This window comes from Macaca mulatta, chromosome 8 (assembly GCF_049350105.2).
Source record: "Macaca mulatta isolate MMU2019108-1 chromosome 8, T2T-MMU8v2.0, whole genome shotgun sequence".
Lineage (NCBI taxonomy): Eukaryota > Metazoa > Chordata > Mammalia > Primates > Cercopithecidae > Macaca > Macaca mulatta.
This window is the reverse complement of record NC_133413.1, coordinates 8,865,126-8,882,881: the sequence shown is the minus strand read 5'-3', so window position 1 is coordinate 8,882,881 and position 17,756 is coordinate 8,865,126. Positions and strand designations below refer to the sequence as shown.

The window sequence follows — 17,756 nt, the reverse complement described above, 5'->3', positions numbered from 1 at the left end:
ACACTGAAACCCAAACTTCCGTATCACTCCTGGATCATGAGCCTTGAATGCCAAGCCAGGGAACCCCTCCTTGATCTTAACAATGAAAAGTCACTGGGCTGGGTGTGGCGACTCATGCCTGTAATCCAGTGCTTTGAGAGGCTGAGGTGAGAGGACTGCTTGAAGCCAGGAGTTTGAAACCACTCTGGACAACACAGCAAGACTTTATCCTTACAAAAAATTTAAAAATTAGCTAGGCAGGATAGCACACCTGTAGTCCCAGCTACTCAGGAAGCTGAGGCGGGAGGATCACTTGAGCCCAGGAATTTAGGGTTACCGTGAGCTGTGATGGCATGCCTGCATTCCAGCCTGAGCAACAGAGCAAGGGCATGTCTCAAAAATAAAAAAAAAAAATGAAATAAAATCACTAAAATTTGTATAGACATAAAGTATAAAATCATACCATATATGATTTAATCCAGATATATAATATAAATCAGAGGGGGAAAAGAGAAATTAGGAAGCTATTATAAGAAGACAAGACTCAACTAAGACACGAGCAAAGGCCCTGGGCTCACAGCGCTATCTTTATATAAAGGAATGAACTACCACATTTATTTTCATGGCATCACCAACTTAGATACAGGCCATTATCAGATGGCCATAATACCATAGGCAAATACCATAAAAAACACCATAGGCTGTGTGGTTTAAACATTAGTTTATTGCTCACAGCTCTGGAGGCTGGAAGTCCAAGATCAAGGTGTTGGCCAACTCAGTTCCGAGACAGGGACCTCTTCCTGGCTTGCAGACAGCCATCTTTCTTCTTGTTTCCTCACACCAGGGCAGTGGGAGCTCTCTGCTTTCTCTTTTTTTTTGAGACAGAGTCCCACTCTGTCACCTGGTTGGAGTGCAGTGGCACAATCTCAGCTCACTGCAACTTCCGACTCCCTGGTTCAAGCAACTCTCCTGCCTCAGCCTCCCGAGTAGCTGGGATTACAGGCACGTGCCACCACACCCAACTCATTTTCGTATTTTTAGTAGAAACAGGGTTTCAGGATGGTCTCAATTTCCTGACCTCGTGATCTGCCCACCTCAGCCTCCCAAAGTGCTGGGATTACAGGTGTGAGCCACCACATCCGGCCTGGTTTCTCTTCTTCTAACTGCACTAATCCCGTCAGACCAGGGCCCATGCTCATGACTTCATCTAACCCTAATCATCTCCCAAAGGTCCTATCCCCTAATACCATCACACTGGCAGTTAGGGCTCCAGTACAAGAATCTGGGGGAGACATAAACATTCAGTTTATAACAATGTCTTTTCAATCCTGTTGAAAAAAACAACCAAATGAGTAGGCAAAGAAGTACCTTATATGTAAACAAGTCAGGACTTTTCATATTTCTGCTAACACATTAAGGTCAATTTAAAATGTCTGATAACAAGAGTCAGAAGCAGAGATACGTGAAAGTTAACTACTCTGCATTTTAGGCCCACATTGAGCTGTCTTTCAATGACATTGTGGCACAAAGAACACTGCTTTCTATTCCTGGTTTTGCCACCAAAGAAGCTGGAACATTTCCCTGTATTTCCGTTTATCTTGAAAATCACTGGGCTGACCTAGCAGACCTCCAAGGTCCCTTCCATTCACAAATTCCACAAATAACTTCCTACCAACAGAGGCTACACAAATAAACTACACTGATGAAGGGGAAAGCTAACACTAGCAAACAATGAGATGCACACAAGACAAGACGTATAGAGAAGTGGATCAACCACAAACTGGTGGACGATGAGCCAGCGGGGGATAAAAACACATTCCCTAACGATGGACAGACAGGCAATGGCGCTGAGGTAGTATTGTTGAAGATTTCCTATTTTACATCTTCAAGATAAATGGCCCAATTGTTTATATTCATTCTGATTAAATGTGAACGTGAAAACTTCCTCCAGGGGACACAGACATCTAAAAAGTTCCCAATGTATCCAATATGTCATTTGATACTTTTACTGACAAGAAAAATGAGGGACTGAATATACAAACAGACCATGCCTGATCATATGTATAAAGACAGAACTCAGACCACAACCGGTAGCTGCCCACCCAGGAAACCAATCCCCTATCTACAATCAACAGCCACGAGGCCAGCCAGGCTAGCACATCAGACAGGAAGCCAGACTGCTCTCTCAACAACCCAGAAACTAAACCACAACTCTGTCCCATGTGGCCAGGACTTGACTCAAAACCGACAGCCACCCTAGTTTTGGCCCCTATTTCCAGTTAGGATAATTCAGAGAAAGCCATATACGCCCCTAACCAATCACGCAGGACACCCCACTTCTGCACAGCCGCCTCCAGCCCCCACAACAGCCTCCACTGGGAGCCGTTCTTTTCCATCCTGAAGCTTCCCCACTCCTCATCCGCCACTCACTGGCATGTCAGTCTCTGCCACACGCAAGTGACGGTGCCGACTCCCTTGCCACAGCAGCTCTGAGAAAGTTGCCTCTGCCTGTCCCATGTGGGCGGCCTTCCTTTATTTCCCCCAAAGAGTAAGTCTTAAATGAGGGGCTTCTCTCTATATGGCCAAGCTATACAATTCAGAAGCCCAGCATGGCATATTCCAAGCCTGGAAAGACCATACACCCCTCAGGTCTTCTTTCCACAAAATACAACTTCCATGAGTTCTTCAGTCACTCGCCACCAACCGGGGAAGGAACCACGTGTTATGGAAAGATCAAGGGCCGTGAAGTCAAACTTCTGAGTTCATCAAGTACTTCATCTTTCCACTTAAATTACATGGCCTTGACCAGGCGTGTTGGCTCACACCTGTAATCCCAGCACTTTGGGAGGCCGAGTTGGGCAGATCACCCAAGGCTGGGAGTTCAAGACCAGCCTAACCAACATGTAAAAACCCCATTCCTACTAAAAATACGAAATCAGCCTGGTGTGGTGGCGCATGCCTGTCATCCCAGCTACTCGGGAGCCTGAGGCAGGAGAATCACTTGAACCTCGGAAGCAGAGGTTGTGGTGAGCCAAGATCATGCCATTGCACTCCAGCATGGGCAAGAAGAGCAAAACTCTGTCTCAAAAAAAAACAACAACAACAACAACAAAAAACAAACAAAAAAAAAAAAACGACGTGACCTTGAACAATTTTCATAACTTCTCTAAGCCTCTATCTTCATCTTCAATAAAATAATTTTACCTCCAAGATTGTATTAAATGGAATCCCACATGTAAAACAGCTGACAAATATTAGGGGCCCAACAGCTGTGTGCTCCTACTGCCGCCCCACTTTACCCCAAGGGAGAAGCACAAGATGTCCAGAAAAAGCCTGTTGATCCCTACACCTCAGCATCCTGTGTTCACACAAGGCGCAGTGGCATCCAGACTTACCAGGGTCACCCAAATACAAGACATGTTTTGATTTTTCAACTTAGGTACACATGGCTTCTAACGTTCACCATATATGATCCATAATTTAGAAGAGATTTTCCTACACTACCCCGTGGTTCTATTTTAGCAGACTTAGATGTGCCATAATAGCTCACTCTCTTAAGCCCTCTTCAGTATCAAAAACAAAACTTTAATCTGTAACACAGTTATCAGCAGTGAAAGTGGAAAATGTACCTATGAGTCAAAATGACCCTCTGCCCCGCCCCGCCCCACCCTACAACAAGCTGTTCAGGATTTGGGCTGGTTATGAGAATGCTGTCTGCATTCCCAGGGACAGACAAATGCCTACGCTGGTTAGAAGCTGCACTGCTCAGCCTCCAGGGTAGAAAGCTCCCCACGCCCTCTACCCAAGGAGAAGAGAAGCAAATGGGGTGGCCAGGCTCCAGGACGTGGACTGTGTAGTGTGGTTTCTGCAGTCCAGGTCACTGCCATGGGTGAAGCTCTTCCTTCCTTCTTTTCCACCCAAGTGGCCAAGGTCCTACAGCTGCTGTAGGGTCTCTTCCCTAGGATGAGTCAGCCCAGCCATTCCCCTTCCCTCTTTTTTTTTTGAGATGGAGTCTCACTCTGTCACCCAAGCTGCACTGCAGTGGTGCAATCTTAGCTCACTGCCACCTCTGCCCCCTGGGTTCAAACAATTCTCCTGCCTCAGCCTCCCAAGTACTTGAGATTACAGGCGCCCACCACCACGCCCAGCTAATTTTTATATTTTCAGTAGAGACAGAGTTTCTACTTGTTGGCCAGGCTGCTCTCGAACTCCCGACCTCAGGTGATCCACCTGCCTCGGCCTCCCAAAGTGCTGGGATTACAGGCATGAGCCACCACATCTGGCCGAGTCAGCCCAGCCATCCTGACTTTTTGTTCTGGCAAAATTACTCTTCCACGTCTGCCTTCCAAGTAGCTAAATCAGAGATCTGGCCTTGGGGCAGGCTGGAAGAATCCCTGTTTTTGGTCCTCAAGAGGTCCTACCAGGGTCTGGGACAATTCCAAGACTTGTGTTCTTAAAGAGGAAAGAAACCTCACATACACGGCTCTCGCAGAGCTCAGGCAGAGCTCAGGCAAGGCTTGGGAGGCGGCCCTAAGGTTTGGGTGTGCCATCTATGATAACAGCTAAGAGATCTGAAGCCAGCTGTCTGGGTTCAAGCCTCAATTCCAACAGCGCTGGCTGTGTGATGTTAGACAACGTCCCCAGCCTCTCTGTGGTTCCGTCTCCTCACCGTAAAAGGGCCACAATAATAGAGCTGCTCTAAAAATTAAGTGAATTCGTGCATATAAGGTATTCAGAACAATGCTTGGCACACGGGGGAGTTCAATAGACACGTATTGAACAGAGTAACTTAGCAATTAGTAAATATACTCATGCAGGCCAGGCACGGTGGCTCACGCCTGTAATTCCAAAACATAGCAATGGGTTGGCAGGAGCTGATGACTGGAGGTGGCGCAGTAGCGTTGGGGTGTGGGACAGCGGAGGGCAGAGAAGGCAAAAGGGCCTGCATGACACCCTACAGGGCTAGGAGCCACAGCTGCGGTCATTAGTTCAGTTTTGTCGGCTATGCCTGTTACTTATACACCATCTCTTGTTCAGAAAGAACTTCAGGTTGAGTATTTGGACTCCTTGAGCCTTCTGCTGTTTGTCTCCGGGACGTTTAACACTCTTAAAAGGGGAAAACTGTCCAGTTCGATTTTCCTTCCTGGGACATTACAGGTTTTTCAAAAGTTTGATGATAGCATTCACTAAGGAGTGACTCCACTTCCTTCGGTGGCTGAGAAATACAGCGTCTGAGGGGCAGCATCAGGTCTTCCCATCAAGCTGAGGTCTGAGTCTCCCCACCCACGGACCTCACCCTCGCTCTCCCCTCATAAATCTGACCTCTAACTGTAACTGCCTTGGCCTCATTCCGTGGGTGTGGGTGCTCCTGCTTGAAACTCATTTTCCAGCCCGCCAAATTCTTGGGAGAGTTTCTTCCACTCTCCAAGCGCTGAGAGCTACAAAGTTCAATCTGGCTTTCCAGATTTTTTTTTCTTCCCATTACTAATGGAAGAAATCAAGAAGCGCCGGGCAGAAGGGCCCTGTTCCCTCGAATCAGAGCCCCGCCCAGGGCCAGAGCAGGAAGCACTGCAGTGGGACTCGCGGTGACAGCCCATGGACCCCCGGGTCCCGCCGGCCAGGGCAGAGGGCAGTGCGGTCTGTGTGGACGCTGCGCGACAGCTCCGGGCCCGCGCCTCTTGCTTCCTCCCGCCGGGCAAGTGAGAGGATAAACCATGGGGCGGGGGCAGTGCGCCCCCACCAACCGCGCCCCCCGCGCGCGGACCCCCACTACACGCGCGTCCCAGGCGGGGTCGACCCAGACGAGCCACGGGGCGCCGCACAGCCCCACTAGCAGGGCGGCCAGGACCCACGCGCCACCTATATAGGTGACAAAACACTCAAGAAGCTGTCATGCGGGGCCGGGAAAGAGCCCCCACCCAGAGTCACGGACTCCCTCGTCCGAGGGTCCGCACAGTCCCCTCGTTGAGTCTGGCGAAGCAGTCTCGCTGCGAGGGAGGGCGGGGAGGGCGGCGGAGTCTCCCACTCGCCGTGACCCGGACCCCGCCCCACGAGTGGGTCCTCGCAGGGCCCCCTCTGCCGCACGCGGGGAACAGCCACGCCGCGGGGGACTGGGCAGAAGCCAGCGCCCGGGTCCATGCAGTCCCCTCCGCGGCAGACACGGGGAGCCGGGGAGCAGTGGGGACCGGCCCCCACCCGCAGGGCGACCATGACCCCCGCGCGGGCCCACGCGGTATCGCAGCAGGGGCGAAGCCCCCGGTGCCACCCGAGACCGAGACAAAGTCCAGGCGCAAGGACCCCGGATCCCGACCTCGGACCCTGCGGAGCCCAGCTCGGAGCTGCCACGCCGGGGGCAGAGACCCCCGCCCGGTCCGGAGACCCGGTCGCCCATGGCGCCGTCTCACCTCAGACCGCCGCCTCGCAGCGCTCGCTCCTCGCCGCCGCGCCTGGGCCGACTGGAGCACAGCTGAGCAGCCAACAGAGCCGCGGCAGCCTCAACAATGGAGCCCGGGGGCGGGGCCGCTGCCGGCGCTTCAGCCCGTGTTCCACGCTCAGGATCCGGCTCGGATCAAGGAGCTGCAGCTGGCGCGGGGCTGCGGCCGGGAAACACACCGCGCAGGTGCACACGGCCCCGCCCGCCGCCCGCCGCCCGCCGCCCGCCGCCCGCCGCCCGCCGCCCGCCGCCCGCCGCCCCGCCCCCAGCGGAGCCGGGCGCCCAGGGCCCGCCCCCCGGCCAATGGGGAGCGAGCTACGCGGAGAGGGCGGGGCCTAGGGGAACAAAGGGAGGTTGGGCGGGGCGGCGCTGGGACTGGGCGTGCGGGGTCCCGCGGGAGGACCGGATCCAAGAGCTGGCCGGATCCTGGCCTCCTAGAAGACCCAGCTCAACGTCCACCTGGAGTCTGCTCTACAGGACGCGCTCATCTCAAGCCCAGAACTCAGGCTTTTAGGGCAGAGAGCGAGAGACAGGCTTGCTTTACAAAAAGGGAAACTGAGGTCCAAGGAATAGGATTGCCTGCTGCCCGAAGTCACGTAGTCCCATTCACTCGTTCACCTTGTCATTCAGCAAACATTTGGAAGCACGGATGGTGGGCGTTAGGAGTGAAGTAGGGCCGGGCGCGGTGGCTGGCGCCTGTAATCCCAGCACTTTGTGGGGCCGAGGCAGGTGGATTACTTGAGGCCAGGAGTTCGAAAACCGCCTGGCCAACAAGATGAAATCCCGTCTCTGCTAAAAATACAAAAACTTAGCCGATCGTGGTGGCGCGTACCTGTGGTTCCAGCTACTGGGAAGGCTGAGGCAGGAGAATCGTTTGAACCCGGAAGGTGGAGGTTGCAGTGAGCTGAGACGGTGCCACTACATGCGCTCCAGCCTGGGCGACAGAATGAGACTCTGTCTCCAAAAAAAAAAAAAACATTAATAGATGGGAAGTAGAAGCGAACTTAGGCCTTCCCTGAAGGAGCTCGGCCAAGGAGTACCTGAAATGTCTCTGCATCTCTTTAAGGTCTGATAAAGGAACCAGGAACGAGCACTAATTACTTCCATTTCCTGCCTCAGAGCTTTCATGTGTTTGCTGTTCCCCGCCTGAAATGCCAAGTACCAATGGTATTTATTTATTTATAGAAATGAGGTCTCCCTATGTTGCCCAGGCTGGTCTCAAACTCCTGGCCTCAAGCTATCCTCTCCTCAGCCTCCCAAAGTGTTGGGATTGCAGGCATGAACCACTGTCCCCAGCCCTGATCGTCTTTAAAACGTCTTTCCTCATCTTATTTGAGCTTCCTGCTTCATGTGACCCCACACCCTTGGTTTCCTTGTACTTCCATAGCTGCTCCTCCGTGGGTCCCAGGGACCCACCCCCTTCTCTGCCCAAATTGTATATGTCTGGGCTCAGGCCAAATGCCCTTCCATTTGCAGTGGGCACTGCCACAGGAAATCTCTTGCCCTTCCGGGCTTCACAAACCATCCACATGCTCTGCTGCCAGCCAGAGACATCCATCCCAGTCAGATGCCCAGCCCTGACCTTTCCCAAAGGCCCAGCTGGACACAGGGAAGCATCTCAAATTTTCCGCGGGCCAAAACAGAGTGCTTTATTAGTGCCCTAACCTGCTTATCCACATTCTTGTGATTCTCTGTAAACAGCCCCTCCATCCACTCAGCTGCTCAGGTGAAAATCTCAAATCCTCCTCCAGTCCTTCCTCCCCGAACCTCTCATGCAGCCCTCTGCCTTCCTAGGACGCTGAGCACCCCTCACTCCCAGCGCCAGCTGGGGTGCTGTCTGAGTGGCTGCCACCCACTTGACATGAAGTGGGACCTCTCGCCCGGTGTGGTGGCTTACGCCTGTAGTCACAGCACTTTGGGAGGCTAAGGTGGGCAGATCGCTTGAGGCCAGGAGACTGGGACAAGCCTGGCCAATATGGTGAAACTAAAATACAACAATTAGTCAGGAATGGTAATGCGTGCCTATCATCCCAGCTACCCTACCCAGGAGGCTGAGGCAGGAAAATTGCTCGAACCTGGGAGGCAGAGGTTGCAGTGAGCCAAGGTCACACCACTGCACTCCAGGCTGGGCAACAGAGTGAGAATCTCTCGCAAATTTAAAAAAAAAGAAAAAGAAGAAAAAGAAAGAGAAGAAGTGTGACCTTTCTAAGGCCAGGCAGTGTCCCACTCTGATTCACTTCCATGTGCAAAACAGGACCTGCACCCTGAAGGCACTCACTCAGGGAGGCTGCTGGGATGGGTGGATACACAGTTAAGGTCTTCATGGTGGCTGGGGCTGACCCCATCCCCATCACTCTTCCCACACACACCTGCACACTCATCACTCCCACGCTCACACCCACCACTGAAAGCCTGGCCGCTAATCTGATTTGCCTAACAAGGTCCCCGGATGAACAACACATGCTTCCCTACCTCTCCCCTGCTAGGGCCCCACCGTGTTGTGGGATGTACTCAGGGATCAGGAGAACAAAACCTCAGGGAGTGAAAGGACATTCCAGGGTGCAGGCCTCTGCATCCCCCTCCATGCCCTCACCCCTGCCTGACACACCCTCACCCCTGTACCTGGCCAGCTCCTACCAACCCTTAAAGTCTCACCAAGTTCAGTGGTGGCAGCCACACCCTAAAGTGACTGACCCCCCAATGACCTATGACCTTGCATAGTCTTCCTGACCTTGGGTACGAGCAAAACCGGTGACTGGCTTCTAACCCATAGGGCCTGGCAAAAGCAATGGGATGTCATTGTCACAGTGCATCACCTTCGCACACTAGAGAGAAAGGTTCCGCCTGTAGGCGCTGCAGGAGGGAGATGCTGTGCTGAGAAAGGACCTTTGGAGGGGCCCCACAGGCAAGGAAGCAAAAAGCTGGGCCCTTGCCAAGCGGGTCCGAGGAAATGAATTCGGCCAGTAACCTCGGCGGACCTGGAAATGGATTCTGCCCTGGTGGAGCCTCAGATGAGGATGCAGCCCAGTTGCTTAGCGTGAGATCCCAAGCACAGGACCCGCTAAAATGTGCTCAACTCCTAGCTTGCCAAAATTGGCTTAAAGGAGTGTGTTGTTATAAGCTTCTAAGTTTTTAGTTATTGCCTATGAAAGTGTTAAAATATGAGACAATAACTTAAGTCCTCTCCCCATCACACACATTCTTCTTTCTGGCATTCATCACAATTATACTTATTGATTTAAAATCTCCCTCTTGATTGGGTGCAGTGGCTCAGGAGTTCCAGACCAGCCTGGCCAACATGGTGAAACCCCATCTCTACAAAAAATACAAAAATTAGGTAGATGTGGTCGTACAATCCTGTAATCCCAGCTACTCGGAAGGCTGAGGCAGGAGAATTGCTTGAATCCAGGAGGCAGAAGTTGCAGTGAGCCGAGATTACACCATTGCCCTCCAGCCTGAGTGACAAGAAAAAAACTCTGTCTCAAAAAAAAAAAAATTGTCTCTTGCCACCAGCATGAAGGTCCCATGAGAAGAAAAATGGAAACTCTTGCTCATAACAGTGCCCCAAATGCCCAGCACGGTGTAGCTGTAGGGCAGTTAGTCGATGGTGGACGCTGCTGGTTGGAGGGCCCAGCTGGCCCTCCCAACTGCCTTCTCCCTGGTCACGTTCCATTATAGAGAACAGAATAGTTTCTTGCCTTTCCAGAGTCCCTCTTAGTGGGGATTGGCCAAGTGACATTGTCCTGCCCCGGGAGACATAAGTGGAAGTTGGCTGAAAGGTTTCTAGTCTTGGTGTGCTGGGATGATTTGAACCAGGACATGACAGCTGACCGTCCATGGTTCGGGAATTCTGAAAGTTGGTTGTTCAACACATTCAGTACTTAAAAATATTAAATAATATCAACTCACAAATTAAAAAATGCATTAGACTAGATGCAGTGGCCCACGTCTAACACATTGGAAGCCTGAGGCAGGAAGATCACTTGAGCCCAGGAATTCAAGACCAGCTTAGGCAAAAAGGAAGATCCTGTCTCTACAAAAAATTTTAAAATTAGCTAGGCATGGTGGTGTGTGCGTGCAATCCTAGACACTCAGGAGGCTGAGGTGGGAGGATCGCTTGAGCCATCTGTTCAAGGCTCCAATGAGCTATGGTAGTTCACTGCACTCCAGCCTGGGTGACAGAGCCAGACCCCGTCTCAGAAATAAATATATTTCATATATTAATAAATTTATAATAAATGTATGTATATACACATTTATGTATTATAACTATATATTTAGATATAAATATATATTTCTTGTTTTATTTATTTATTTATTTATTTTGAGATAGAGTTTAACCCTTGTCACCCAGGCTGGAGTGCAATGACACAATCTGGGCTCACCGCAACCTCCGCCTCCTGGGTTCAAGTGATTTTCCTGCTTCAGTCTCCTGAGTAGCTGGGATTACAGACACGCACCACCACGCCTGGCTAATTTTTGCATCTTTAGTAGAGATGAGATTTCTCCATGTTGGTCAGGCTAGTCTCGAACTCCTAACCTCAGCTGATCTGCCCACCTCAGCCTCCCAAATTGCTGGGATTACAGGTGTAAGCCACTGTGCACAGCCTATATGATATATTTATGTATTATAATTATGTATATTAATTTTATATAATTATATATAAATATAAATATAAAAACTTTCCTAGCCTTCTCTTGTTTCTACCTACAGTCAGTCCCATGACTTCAAATACTATCTACATGTAGTAATTTTAAATGTATAGTTTTATATATATATATATATTTATGTTGTTGTTGTTGTTGTTGTTGAGACAGAGTCTCGCCCTGTTGCCAGGCTGGAGTGCAATGGCGTAGTCTCAGCTGACTGCAACCTCTGACTCCCGGGTTCAAGCGATTCTCCTGCCTCAGCCTCCCAAGTAGCTGGGCTTATAAGCGCCCACCACCACGTCCAGCTAATTTTTGTATTTTTAGTAGAGACAGGGTTTTGCCATGTTGGTTAGGTTGGTTTTGAACTCCTGACGTTTACTGATCACCCACCTCGGCCTCCTAAAGCACTGGGAATACAGGTGTGAGCCACCTTGACCAAAATATTTTTCTGTTTCCAAACATTTTACATGAGAGGAAAGCGGAGAATAAATCATCTGACACTCTACTGTAAAAAAATCTTTGTGCCTCTCTTCTTTCCATCTTTCCTAAGTGTACATATGACCAAAATGTCTTTAGGTTGAGTTCCCCCCGTGAAAACTTTACAGGGTATTGTGTCCTCAGCCACCCTCCTGTCTTTTCCTAGTCCTGGCATTTTAGAACCGTCTGGGGATGACCCAGGATACCCACAGTGGCCACGTCTATTGGAGGGTCTAGTGAGTATCAGCCCCGGGGTCATCTCATCCCCAAGGACAGCCTGAGGTAGGGGGTAGAGTCTCTCAGGGGAGCAGCTGGATGCTCTTGGCCTTAGAGGAATCTCCTGGTATAGTTTCATCTAAAATGGTGACCCCTTAGGGTTATTAAAATTTTAGGACATTAAAATGAATGGACAATACAACGTAATGTCATTAAAGCTAAGTCATTAAAACTGTTCCTCCAGCCGGAGCTTTTATTCCTCGGAGACACATTGACGATCTGCAAATGGGATGCTGATATTGAGAGGAAAAGGCAGAAATGATTTCTGCTGTCTAGATTGTCTCAGACTTGCGAAGAGAGAAAAATTGTCCCAAAGGATGAGGAAAACCCACCCCAGAGAGGATGTGCAAGAACCTGAATATGAAAATGCACTGAAGGCACACAGGCGGACAAAGAACAGTGCCAGTGCCTCCTAGGTGGTCACTGAGTGCTTTACTGAACAGGTTGGGTGTCCTGAGGAATAGAATGGCCTGCCGTGACACTTAGAAAGGTCTGTGTTGGAGTCAGCACTGCCTCTCCCTGAGTTTGTTACCTTGATAAGGCTTGTCCTCTTATTTGAGTTTCAGTTTATCATTGACTATAAGATACATTTTGTCAGTACAGCTTGAAAGATAAAGGTACTATTTCCAAAGTAGCAAGGTAAAATGACGTATTTTATTTGCTAAAAATTCATATTTATTCCTTCCCCTGAGTGAGTGTAGTAAGTTTTAAAGGTCTGTTCTTTTCAAGGGTATTTTCAAATGGAATTGTAGGACTTAGCTTTGTCAATGCTACTGGTGAAATAAAAGTATGATAGATAAATTGATGATTTACAAAGATTCACCAAAATGTCAGTTCCCCTCTTGTAGCATGGTGAAGAATTTATGACCGTGGACACATCTGTATCCTCTTATCTGGATATCTGAGGGGTTTTTTGGTGTTGTTTTTTGTTTTTTTGGAGACACTGTCTTGCTCTGTAGCCCGGCTGGAGTGCAGTGGCACCGTCTCTGCTTACTGCAACCTCTGCCTCCCGGGTTCAAGTGATTCTCCTGTGTCAGCCTCCCGAGTTACTGGGATTATAGGCACCCACCACCACACCCAGCTAATTTTTGTATTTTTAGTAAACACGGGGTTTTAGGCCTGGCACGGTGGCTCATGCCTGTAATCCCAGCACTTTGGGAGGCCAAGGTGGGTGGATCATGAGGTCAGGAGTTCCAGAGCAGCCTGGCTAACATGGTGAAAAACTGTCTCTACCACAAATACAAAAATTAGCTGAGCCTGGTGGCAGGCACCTGCAATCCCAGTTACTCGGGAGGCTGAGGCAAGAGAATTGCTTGAACCCGGGAGGTGGAGGTTGCAGTGAGCCAAGATCTTGCCACTGCACCCCACCCAAGCGACAATGCAAGATACCATCCTCACACTTGACATAAACCCTGGCTGCAGAGTAAAATCAATCACTTGTGGAGATTTTTTAATATAATGACGTGTCAATTTCAACCATGGATAAGGCCATTTAGCCTTAGTAAGGCCTATCGTGTTAAGATTGTGCCTGTTTTGCAAAATTTCATGTCATCATCCCACTTGTTATTCAGGAAACGTTTTCTTTTGAGTTTTAGGTTCAGTACTGAGTCTCCCTGATGGACAATACATTTTCCAATTCTGAGGACAAGGCAGAGGAAGCCCCCTCTGTGAGAACTTTCATTTTGCTTCTGGAAAAGTACGTTGAATCAAATATAGGAAAGGCTTGCATGGCGGCTGACAGGTTCGCCTGCTTTATCATGCTGGTGTTTTATCTTCTGGACAGAAGTAAAAGGAACACAGCTGTGTCTGTCTCTGTGTAATAACTCAGGACTTACCTGAGTAAACTCTGGGGTGTCATGAGATGAACTGCTACCTCCACTTAGAGAGGCTTCAGGGACAAAATTTCAAGAGATTTCTGAGAGATAGAAGAGCAGGGCTGCCTTATTCTCTGATCCCAGGTAACTACTCAGAGACAGAGGCAAGGGCTGGGGACACCCAAATGCATATACTAGGTGTCTTCGATACCGCCTCCATTTCCTTGCTAAATCTATGCAATGACACACTGAGAAATCTGGCGAGTGGGGCTGAAGATCCCTGATGTGTCAGTTCCAGAGTTGGATGGAAACAAGTGGTTTCAGTGGACATTGAAGTAAAGGGAGGTGAGCTGTGAGGAAAGAGCCGTCGAAGACTGGGGAGACTCGGAAGTTGGGGTAGAATGTCGACCCATAAGCCAAGGAGTGCAGATGCACATCGATTTGTTAGGGCTGCATAAATGGAAGAAGGACTTCGCCAACACACTGAGTTTTTTCAACAACCGATTGTATTCTTTCAATATTTGTAAGTATTGATCTTTTGGAAATGTTTAATGAGATTTCTTATATAATTCTGCATTCAATTTATGCCCAGGTCACTTTGTTATTATACATTTATGTGCTGCATTTTTATGAATAGACATTTTCTCAAATTTCTTAATTATTTTGCTAAACTATGTGTTAAGAGTTTTTTCTAGAGGTCCACCTTCTTGACTCACTTTTCTGATGAGAAATCTATCAGGTTTCTCCACAGTGATTTTCAAATTTGATAGCTCCTCGATGTGAGAAACTTAATGTCAACTAAGAAATGAATTACCACTAAAGAATCTTCTCCTTTCAAGATGCTAACCGTGTTTTGTCCAGTGTGAAATCTCACATGTGCCACAAGCGTTACTCTGTGAAGAAAGGAATTCTCATGATTTTTCAAGGCATAACTTCTCCAGTAAGAAGTGTTTGGTATTCCAAGGGAATTCATTGCCCTTGGAAAGACTTTTCCTTCTTATTTAGCTTATAAAGAATTTCCTCTCTTATTTTCCATTTTAGCAGCATTTTATCACTGTGTTTTCTTGTGAACATCAAGCCTAGTGCTTGGCTGAATGTTTATTCACAGAAAATACAAATAAAGGGTTCATCCAAGTAAAGTTTTCTTAGGTTATTTGACAACAAATTGCACATAAAAACATTTTCACACTGAACACAGAACTAGAGATTCTCTACCTGAAAGTCCCACACGTTTTAAATTATTAAAACTGTTGCTGAAGACTTTTAGTTTATCATGTTGACAGTTTCAGCTCTCCCGTGTCATTTATGATCAGATCACTAACAAGTCTTTGGTACACACATGTCGTACAATTTCTCTTCCATATGAATTTATTGATGTGGACTGAAGAATAAAGGCAACTGAAGTAACGTCCATGTTGGGTATAGTAATTCTTCAAAATGTGAGTCCTTTGGCATGTTTAGATGTTACAACTACAGCTGAAGTCTCTTCCATATTCCTCACATTCGTCATTCCTAACACCATGTCATCTAAAGTCAGAATATGTTCTGAAGACATTTATAAGTTTCTCTCCAGGGTGAATTTTCTGATGTTATTTAAGATTAGTACGTTGACTGAAGGCTTTCCCACATAAATGGCATTCATATGGCTTTTCTCCAGTGCATGTTCTCTCATATCATCTAAGGTCAGAAGATAGACTAAAGGCTTTCCCACATAGAAGACAAGCATGTGGTTTCTCTTCAGTGTGAATTCTTGTGTGTCCTCTAAAGCCAGAGCTTTGACTAAAGACTTTCCCACTTTTATCACATTCATAACGCTTTTATCCAAGGTGAGTTCTCTTATGTCTTCGAAGGTTAAAGGATTGAATAAAGCCTTTCCCACACTGATGACACTTCTACGGTCTCTCTCCCGTGTGAGTTTTCTCATGTCTTCTAAGGCGAGGACGCTGAGTGATAGTGCCAGCCTAATTACACTCAGGTGACTGTGCGTCATTACTAACTTAACCCATTACCAGATCTTTAACTTAGATGACTGGTATACACAGCTATAAAACTCACCATTGTCATACCGGTGGATGCGTCTTTTCTGATAGGATGCATGGATATCATGTGTTTTTTCTTAAGGGCACTTTCCTTGTCTGAAATAATTGAAAAATAAATTGTTACCTTGGTATTATGGTAATAAAATTAATTGAAAAACCCCAAGGCCTGTTTACTTTTTTTCAAAAATTGACACTTAGATGTGGCAAATGTGTCAAATGAAGAAAATACTTCAATAGAAGAAACAGATCGTACAGCGTCAGCAATTAGAAAAGAGTTTTAAAATTAAAATGTGAAAAGAGTTAAAATGGACATGAGATATCAGGCAGGTAAATAGAGGGATAGTCTTCACAGGGGTATCGGGAAAAGAGTCAGCATGTGACAGTTTAACCCCAACAAGTACTGAATTATCCTTTTCCTGAAAGTAAAAGAAAAGGCAAGAGGACATAAGAGTAGCATCTGACATATGAACAAAATGATAATAACATCTAAGGAATTCTGCTCCAGTAGCTTAACCTACATTTTAGAAATTACCACTCATTTCATAAAACCGCTAATTAATATTTGACTGATATTATTCATTGACAAAGCACCTCCTCCTATTAGAGCACAGGACCCTGTTGCTTACCCAGATTCTGGCCTTGGAGAAATTCTCTTCCTTCCCGCCAGAGCTCTTTTCCTTCCTCCAGCTGCAAAGTTATATAGGATTTGCTTATCTGGTACCCTGTTAGTGGAAACAGTACATGTGTTTTGAGTTCACTGTCAATAAATGTGCATTATCACCAACTGTAAGGCAGGCTATCAAGGAAGAATAAAAACAGTGAAGGTCAGCTCAAGCCACAAGACCTAGAACACAGAAAACTCCCCAGGATTTTTTTGACCCAACATGAGACTAGAAAATAAATCCAAACGAAAGGTCCATCAGGAAAAGGAAATTTAAAACAGGCAGGACCTATGAATGCTGAGTCCATGCCTAAGTTCCAAGACACAATGCATAATACACAGTCTTTTCAGAAAGAGATTAATTAAATCTCTGCACAGTATGTTTATTATTATTCTCGTGCAGAAGAAAAAAAATTTGATTTACAAAAATAATTGGTGTTCTATACAGAAAAGATATTGCTATTGTTTTCACTAATTGGTCTCAGCCTAAGCATAGCGACTAAAGCAGAAGAGTTATTTAGAAAATATTTAATTTAATACATTGAAAATATTCATTAAGTTCCCAGGTCTGTTCTGATTATTAGACACTGAGTACCAAGGAAATCATGAAATCCTTGTCAAGATTACATTCTAATTGAGTGACAAACTAAATAAAACTAAATAAAATAAAATAAAATAAAGATATTTCTTTCAGACAGATTTAGAGAGCTCAAACTTTTTCAGATAAGATCTGTGAGAGAATCAGAGAAGAGATTAGAGTGAGATATGGGGAAGCTGTTCCAACACTTATTGAATGAATGAGTCAATGTGTGTCTACATACATATGTGAATGTTGAGGGACTCACCGAGGGACGCCAGGTGACTGTTGTTTTCCAGCATTACATCTCTGTACAGCTTTCTCTTGGATGTGTCCATCATGGCCCACTCTTCCTGGGTGAAGTCAATAGCTACATCTTCAAAAGTCACTTTCTTCTAAAACATCACAGACATTTTAGTTTAGACAGAGAATCCCTGTTAACGTCCAGAGGAGGAAGGCTGAGATGACATAGGTAGGAGCTGGGTATGCAGAACTCCCAGTGTTTTAGGTTCCAGCCAGTTCATTCTCAATACTAAGCTGGTATCTGCCTTTCAGATTCACTCACAGAGACGTACCCACTCTTAATCCATTAAATTTTACTATAAAGAAATATCACATGAGGTGTGGCATAATATAGCCCAGATATTTTTCAGTAATGTGTTAATCACCTGTACATAACTGATTATAAAATTTTCACTTGAACCTTCATAAATAAAACAAATTTACCATGAATTTCAAGTAAATTACAGATTTGTCACAAGGCAAATAACCATGATTTACTACTTTTTAAACACGACCATGATTAAATAAATTATTTCTCTAGATAAACCACAGGTTTCTCACCAATCAA

The 17,756-nt window shown here is 47.0% G+C and overlaps 1 protein-coding gene, 1 long non-coding RNA gene and 1 pseudogene across 5 annotated transcripts in view; 1 reads left to right on the top strand and 2 right to left on the bottom strand.

Annotated features, from left to right (window-relative positions):
* LOC114680388 (uncharacterized) overlaps window positions 1-6,606 on the bottom strand; it is a 42,442-nt gene extending 35,836 nt beyond the window's left edge. For all 3 annotated transcript variants that reach the window (XR_013397040.1, XM_077942949.1, XM_077942950.1), the window contains exon 1: window positions 6,384-6,606. The gene's annotated coding sequence lies outside the window, so the exon portion shown is untranslated. The remainder of the gene's footprint in view (window positions 1-6,383) is intronic.
* LOC100423322 (uncharacterized) lies at window positions 3,811-6,751 on the top strand (annotated as a pseudogene). Its single transcript, XR_013397039.1, has one exon. The product of XR_013397039.1 is annotated as an uncharacterized LOC100423322 (transcript).
* Window positions 6,752-15,607: 8,856 nt separating this feature from the next.
* Window positions 15,608-17,304, bottom strand: LOC114680387 (uncharacterized). The gene is made up of 3 exons (XR_013397641.1): window positions 17,175-17,304; window positions 16,295-16,390; window positions 15,608-15,764 (listed from the first exon to the last, which is right to left on the bottom strand). It is a non-coding gene; the product is annotated as an uncharacterized LOC114680387 (long non-coding RNA).
* Between the last annotated feature and the right edge of the window lie 452 nt (window positions 17,305-17,756).